This window comes from Microcebus murinus, chromosome 18 (genome assembly GCF_040939455.1).
Source record: "Microcebus murinus isolate Inina chromosome 18, M.murinus_Inina_mat1.0, whole genome shotgun sequence".
NCBI classification, from domain to species: domain Eukaryota; kingdom Metazoa; phylum Chordata; class Mammalia; order Primates; family Cheirogaleidae; genus Microcebus; species Microcebus murinus.
The window spans coordinates 38,376,801-38,384,403 of NC_134121.1; the positions used below are offsets into that span (position 1 = coordinate 38,376,801).

Genomic DNA, 7,603 nt, shown 5'->3' on the forward strand with positions numbered 1-7,603 from the left:
CATCCTAGCCCTGGAAGCTGCAGCATCTAGAGAGCAGTTCGCCCTTGTCTTCCTGATCAGTTAGCCCAGCAGTTCCCAGCCAGGGGTGATGTGACCCCCCAGGGGACATTTTTGATTGTCATGACGGGGGACAGGGTGGTGAGGTGGCACAGGCTGCTAGCAGGTGGGGGCCGGGGATGTTGCTAAGTGAATTTGCTCCATGCATAGGACAGCCTCCACAAGAAAGCATCATCCGCTCCAAATGTCAGCAGTGCCGAAGTTGAGGAAATCTGAGTTAAGATAATACCAAATTGTTGTTGTTATTGTTTAGAATACCAACTTTATATAATTTTCAAATATGTCTTCTAGTACGAGCTCCAATTCAAAGCAATACATGGGTGCATTTCTAACAAGGTTCAAAAATATGGAACGCTTCACAAATTTGCGTGTCATCTTTGCGTGAGGGCCACGCTAATCTTCTCCGTATTGTTCCAGCTTTAGTACGTGTGCTGCTGAAGCCAGCGCTAAGATAATACCACTTTGGGCGTCAGCCTTAATCCTTTCTTGGGTTTTTTATTTGTTTGGGAGAGGTAGGGGAGGAGGAGACCTCCTTAGATCCTGCTTCTTGCTTCCTGTGAAAGGAGCTTGGTTGCCTAAGCCCCAGGCCTCTCTCCACCCTCTCCCTCCTTCCTCCCTGTGGCAGGAGGGGTGGCTTGTCTGATCCAAGTGTCTGAGTTTCCAGGGAGGAGCCAGGCAGGCATGCTTAGCCCCTTCCTGCCTGCACAGGAGCCTCGGAGACCGGGGCTTAGTTCCTCCAGTCCTTATGTCTAAAATGTCAGGCTCCGCCCTGGCTGCAGAATACCGTTGGTCCAGCTGCCTGTACACCACACCGCTCTCCTCCAGCTGCGACAGTTATGAAGCTGAGATTTCCATTGTCATCTGCCTCACTTCTTTGCCAGTCCCTCCTCTGGTTTAGAACTGGGGGAGAGAGCATCGGAAAGTCTAATTCATTGGGACCCTTGGAGACCAACAGTCACTTTACTATTGCTGGAGCCGCCCTGTCTTCCTCAGGGCAGTGCGGGCAGACACCCCGCAGGCACTGGCATTAGGGGCACAGGCCTATTGTTGGTGGGTGGGGATTCTCCATTTGAACTTGATAGGAGAAGATGTCCCTGGCCTGGGATGGAAGACACAGCATGTTTGCTCACGTGTCTGCCCAGCGTGAGTGGAGCTGGACGCAGGGGCCCAGATGACTCAGTTGAGACCAGCCCCTCTCCTCCCACTGCTTGGCTTCTGTCTCCGTGTTAGCTGTATCCTCAGGCAGGCTGTCGCCTTACTGTGGCTGCAGCAGCGACCAGACTCTCCATGGCAAGTTCAAATCCCACTAAGAACAGCAAGAGGTTTTTTCTGAGCATCCCGGCAGTGCTCTGATGTACCTGGGATGCACCTGTCTCCTGAACCGACAATGAATCAGAACCCAAACCGTCTTCCCCACGCCCTGCCTGGACACTGAGAAAGGAATGACACCCCGGTGTCTGCAGTAACGTGACTTGGCTAGGCCACTCTCTTCATTAGCATTTCTCTACCCATCTGGGACTGTCCTGCCCAAGCAAATGGTTTAACTGTTCATTACAGGAGCTTCCAGAAAGATCTATCAACTGTTCAGTGGAAAACACTGATGGTTTGTGCCCTAAGAGTCTTTGGAAGCTGTGGCTTAAGATCCTGGCCAATCCTGGACTGTTGCGTCATGATCCTCACCCAGATTGTGCCCTCCCCAAAGACCTGCTTTAAACCAAACTTCCAATTCTGCATACATCCCGACCTCACCTTCCCCCTCTGAGTCGGTGACCACAGGAAGCTGTAAGCCCAGCTCCGTCATATCCGCTGGCCGTGTCGGTGATGTCAGGGAGCCAGCTTCCGACGATAAGTTGGAAGACTCCCTCAACCAGGAAGGGGTCGAGCTCCAGACGAACACTTGTCAGTGCTAACAAGAGGGTCAGCTTCAAATATGTCCCAATTCAGAGGGGCCTCTGTTAGCAGGAAAGGAGAGAAGGGCTGGTGAGTTTCGCAGGTTAGTTTCTCAGGAAGCAGATGCTGGATGGAGCTTGGCTTGCAGGGGATTTATTTATTAGGGAAAAACACCCGAGGTAAGAGAAGGGGGCAAGGCGAAGTGCGACACCCAGAGGGGAGCCTTGTTAAAGGGTAAGCTTATACATATTAAAATGTTAGCGCAGCGGAACACACAAGTATTCATGAATCGGGCAGCACCGAATTGCAAGCTCCCAACTGCAAGCTCCCCCTGTGAGGACTTTTATGAGGTGTTTGCAGAAGCAAGACAAAAACATTTTGGTAGGTTAAAATGGGAAGTCCCTAGTTAGAGGCTAGTTGGCAGTTTCTGATTGGGTAAGCTTGAGTTTACATTGAGTTGGGTTTCAGTTTGCTTACTTAGGAACCCAAGGTGCTGGAGCTGTCTCAGCCTGATGGCTTCTTGATTAATTACCTTCATTATAGCTTAGATGGCCAGTCCTTTAACCCCCTACCTCTATCAGTCACTGGATGTGGCCCCCCAGGAAACAAAAGGCATGTCTTGGGTGAGGCAGTGCTGCATGGCTGGGGCAAACCAGGCAGGTGACAGCCCTCCCAGAAGCTGGGGTAAGTCCTTGCTAGATGGCAGATGGGGCGGCACATTCCCGTCCCTCCACTGAGCAGAAATCAAGCAGAAGCCAGTGGCCTTGACTCCCTCCAGACAGGGCTTCTCCTTGGCACTGGTCCTGACTTGGAAAGGAGTGTCTGTAGGGTAGGAAAAATATTTTTTTTCCCTTTACCCATCCTAGGTTCATTGACTGGGGCCCCTATGACAAAAGAAGATAGAAAAAAACCCAGGAGTTTATTAACATGTTATAACAGGAAATATGAAATATCTCATGTGTACGTGGGAGGTGCTCAGAGGATGAGTAAATTCCACAGGGGTGGCTCATAGCCTCTTCAACAAAGAACAGTACGTTTTTAGAGAAGCGACAGGACATGGGGAAAGGACTCGGAATCTCTAGGGTCACCCAACTCGTGGGAAGGCAAATAAGTGGTAGATAAAGGCAGGTTAGAATCTGTTATCCAGATTATTCTGGTTCTGATAAGGGTCTAAAGTTGTCTCCGGGGAACAACCTTTGTCCTTCGTGGTAGAGAGGGGAGGAGGGCGCCTTTGTGAGTTTATGTCCTGCTTTTAGGCAGCTGGGAGCAGGGCAGAGAGCTCTTCTTGTATCTGCTTCTTTGCAAGTGTCTTCAGCTCAAAATAATCCTTATGCCAAAGGGACATACTTTGGGTGGCATGTTCTGGTCCCCTATATCTCCCTGAAGGAGGCATTGGTGTTTCCACTCTTTTGCAGAATTAGGCCTTTTATGACTAACTTGATGCTGTTTGGTTACTTGAAGGGACTGAACAAAGGGTGACCAGAGTTGTCAGGGGCCCTGCCTGGGTTTTCCGCCGGGAAGGGGAGGAGCTAGCCTGGTAGGATTGCGGGCGGTTAACTGTATCTCTGCGCCAAGTACGAGGGTCACAACCTACCCAGGCCCTTGGTGATGAGAAACTGGGGCCAGCCAGGGTCCCTCCCTGCAAGACAGCTCAGCTGCCCCAGCTGGACAACTTAACAGAGGTGAGGTGAGGGGACTGGCCCTGTGACAAGAAAAGGCGTGAAAGGAAGAAGGGAAGGAAAGAACCTGACTGTGTGTTTGCATACCTGGACAGACGTGCAGCCCTCCCAGATGAAGACAAAGCCCCCAACAATGAAAAAGATAAATGTCTTCATAATCCCGTCAAGGTCGAGGGGCCCTTTGGAGACGGTGCTAAGCCAGCCCCGCCAGACACGCCACCTTGCGTGGGCCCTTCCAAGTCCTGGTCCTGTTATGGTGTTAATATTTACACTCTGTATGCGGGTTAAGCTAGTTCGAGTTGGGTTTCTGTTGCTTCCGACCAGGAGTGACACCCGGGTGTGGATTTGCTGAAAGGGGACTGTCCAGGACCCCTGAGCTGGGGCTGTGGGAGGCGATCTCCTGTGACAGTGTCAGGGACAGTCATGCGAACATCTTCTCAATTCCTAAAGGGCCACCACAGCCCACGGAGGCGTGAGCGTCTCCTGGCCACCCCTTTCAGGTTGGCGGTGAGGAATCATCTTGACAGGCTTCCTAGACTGTATGTGTGTGCAGGTGGGGGTGGGCGGGACTTGGGGCTGAGAAGGACACACCACACCTCCTACTTTCTACGGGAAAGTGGAGGGGGAGTAACCACTTAAATCTAAAACTTTCTTCCAAAAATCTGTTAATAACAGGTAGAGCACAGGGGATTTTTAGGGCAGTGAAACTATTCTGTATGCTACTGTAATGGTGGATACATGTCATTATACGTTTGTCAACACCCACGGAATGTACAATGTGAAGAGTGAACCCTAATGTAAACTATAGACTTCAGTTACTAATAATGCATCAATAGTGGCTCGATTGTAGCACACACAGCACCCTAATGCAAGATATTAATCGCAGGGGAAACTGGATGCAGAGGGGTAAGGGTGTGTGCAGGGTTCTTTCCATTCGGTGTTTCTGTAAATCTGAAACAACTCTAAAATATAAAGCTTATCAATTAAGACAAAACAAGACAAATCTAATAATACAAGGTCATATTCCTAGTCTCTTCCAATTAAAAAATCCTAGTGTGTGATTGCAACTGTATTTTCTGCAAAAAAAACCATTCAGTACACGGAAAAAGCGATGTACACCCCAATTTTATCACCCTTAAAATCAGTCATATAGACGCAAACTTTAACTAACACAGACCGCCGGCATCATGCGCTAAGAATGTGTGAAAGTTGACGCTGTGCTCATTTTTACAGTTTCGACAAATCAATCATTTATCTTAGAGAAATACCAGAGCTTTGGACAAATAAGCCGTATCTAGAGCGCTGAGAAACAAATTCACCTGCATGTTTCCCGTCTCTGGGCAATCTCTTTCTCCAAGGCCAACATTCTTTGCCAAATAAGTCTTGACTCCAACTTTGGAAAGGAGGAAGTTTATAAACACACAGCCACGGAGACACACAAATGCTTCCTGGAATCCTGTAGTTCTGCAGTTAGCGAGTCCGAGGTGCTTGCCCTGTCCCCAGATCTCTACCCGAATTGCTCCGCCATGTTGCCTTGCCCAGTCCACATTCCAGGGACCCCTCCTCCTCCAGGCAGGCAACAGAGGTTCTGCTGCAAGGGGAGGAGGGACCGATGCCTGTGCCTCTGGCAGCCTGTGCTGGCACCTTGCCTTTTGCCCTCCTTGGGGACAGCTTCCCTCTGCCAGCTGTCACACAGCCCTACAGCCCAACAGACTTCCTCGAATGTCACAGCATGGGGTATCATGTAACATTAGCATGTACCATTGCGTGGAACAGCATGTAACATCAGCCTTGCCCACGTATTTTGTTCTTAACAGCCACCGTTTCAGTGTGTCCCCAGTTCTGCACGCACGTGGCCAGCCAGCTCCCGCCATTCATTTGCAGCCTACACAGCTTCGTTGCCACCACAGTAGTCCTCTTGCAGCCCCGCAAAGAGGCAGAGGAGATGTTTGTCTTGCGAGAAAGGCCAGAAAGGCCAGAGCAGGCGCATTTCCGCATCCCCATGTTGATGATCGTCCTTTTCAGAATCAAAGTTCCAGAAGTCACGTGCCTCCCCCAGAGATGCCAGACGCTGAGTTCCCAGGCCAGCCTCTCGCCCACTTCTCACTCACGGACACCTTCCTTCCTTCACGGCCTGGGAGACCACAAGGAACCCCAGTTCCTCCCACGGGCCCTAGGGACAGGCAGCCTGGGTCTGAAGCCTGGATCTTTGCAATTATAGCTAAGCGACTTCAGGCAAACCTCTCTGCCCCTCGGTTCTTACCTGTAAAGTGAGGATAAGAGTCACACCTTATGATTAGAAAACCGGGATAAAAAAAAAAGTCACACGTACCACTTAAGGTTGTACATAGGGGAAATACTTGTTCAGTGCAAGGCCTGGATCCTGTGTAAAGGCCAACAATAGGGAGTCATAGTATCATCATTATATTCTTGCGTGTCCCCAGCAGGAGTGAGAGATCCCTCTCCCAATGCCACCTTGCTGGGCTAACTAAGGGCTGGGCAGGCCTGAGCTGCACCTTTGTTCACTTACCTACCCCATGACATCAAACACTCCACTCTACCCGCAACTGCTGCAGTTCACAGGTGGGTTTTGCACACCAACGGCCTGCCCCTTCTCCCAGCCAATGTGGGACAGTCAGCACCAAGCCACGGACACCTGCAGACAAGGGCCCTACTAGGACAATGGCCATGTTGTACTCACAGCTGTGCCTTAATTCTTGTGGCGGGGTTGGGAGAGGCATGGTGGCTACAGTCTAAGAGCTGCATGGCAACTGGGGCTGGGGTGAGACCCTCACCACCTGAGTACATCCCACTTTGGGCTCTTTGCAGATACTGTTCCTTCTGTCTGGAACCCCTGCCAGACTCATTTACACACACACACACACACACACACACACACACACACACACACACACACAGCCTGCACCTAATAAACTACTGCTTCATTATTTGATTGCTCCAAAGTCAGTTCCCCAGTGCTAAACACAGCACCTGGCAGACGGTGGGCTCTCGGGTCAGAGGAGGTGGCTCACTCCTGTAATCCTAGTATTCTGGGAGGCCAGGGAGTAAGGATTGCTTGAGCTCAGGAGTTCAAGACCAGCCTGAGCAAGAGCGAGACCCCATTTCTACTAAAAATAAAAAAACATTAGCCGGGCATGGTGGCGTGTGCCTATAGTTCCAGCTACTCGGGAGGCTGAGGCAGGAGGATCGCTTGAGCCCAGGAGTTTGAGGTTGCTGTGAGCCAGGCTGACACCATGGCACTCTAGCCCAAGCAAGAGAGTGAGACTCTGTCCTCCCCCCCAAAATAAACCAAAACGGTGGGCTCTGATCTGCTCCTCCTTGACATCCACTAGGGTGTCAGTACTTTCCCGATCCACTGGGGAGGTGGTGGGCACTGGGGGGGGGGAATGGTAGGTAGAGAGTACCACACCCGGGACATTCTAACTCCGCATGGCCATCGTACCAGGTGTGGCCCACTTGCATAACCCCCAGCCAGTTTCCACCCAAACCGCCTGTCCCTTCTCATCTGAATTCCTCAAACCTGGGCCCTTGCTCAGGCACCTGCTCTTATAAAATCTCCGGAACTTTCTGTGTGAAAAGCAGCAGAGAAACCCCAAAGAAAGACTAAGTGATTTGGCTACATCAAAATGTACAACTTCTGAAGGTTAAAGAAACAATGACGTTAAAGGCAAACCACAATCTGGGGAAAATATTTGCCACCCATATGGGGAATAATAGATAGCATGTTTGACAAATATTTACTGACTGCCTGCCCTCCACGGGGTGCCTGGGAGCAGACCAGAGGGCTGGAGTGGCAGTTTATTAAGTACTATCCTGGGTGCACGCAGACACTTCCATAAACGGACAAGGCCGGGAGGTGACGGTGGGGACGTTGACAGGGGCCAGGCGGCCATGTTTTATTTTTTTTTTTTGTATTTTATTCTAAGAGCAGTGGGAAACCACGGATGAATTTTAAG

The 7,603-nt window shown here is 50.6% G+C and overlaps 1 non-coding gene across 1 annotated transcript; it reads right to left on the minus strand.

Annotated features, from left to right (window-relative positions):
- Positions 1-397: 397 nt before the first annotated feature.
- LOC142862274 (U6 spliceosomal RNA) lies at positions 398-504 on the minus strand. The gene has a single exon (XR_012913347.1). It is a non-coding gene; the product is annotated as a U6 spliceosomal RNA (small nuclear RNA).
- Between the last annotated feature and the right edge of the window lie 7,099 nt (positions 505-7,603).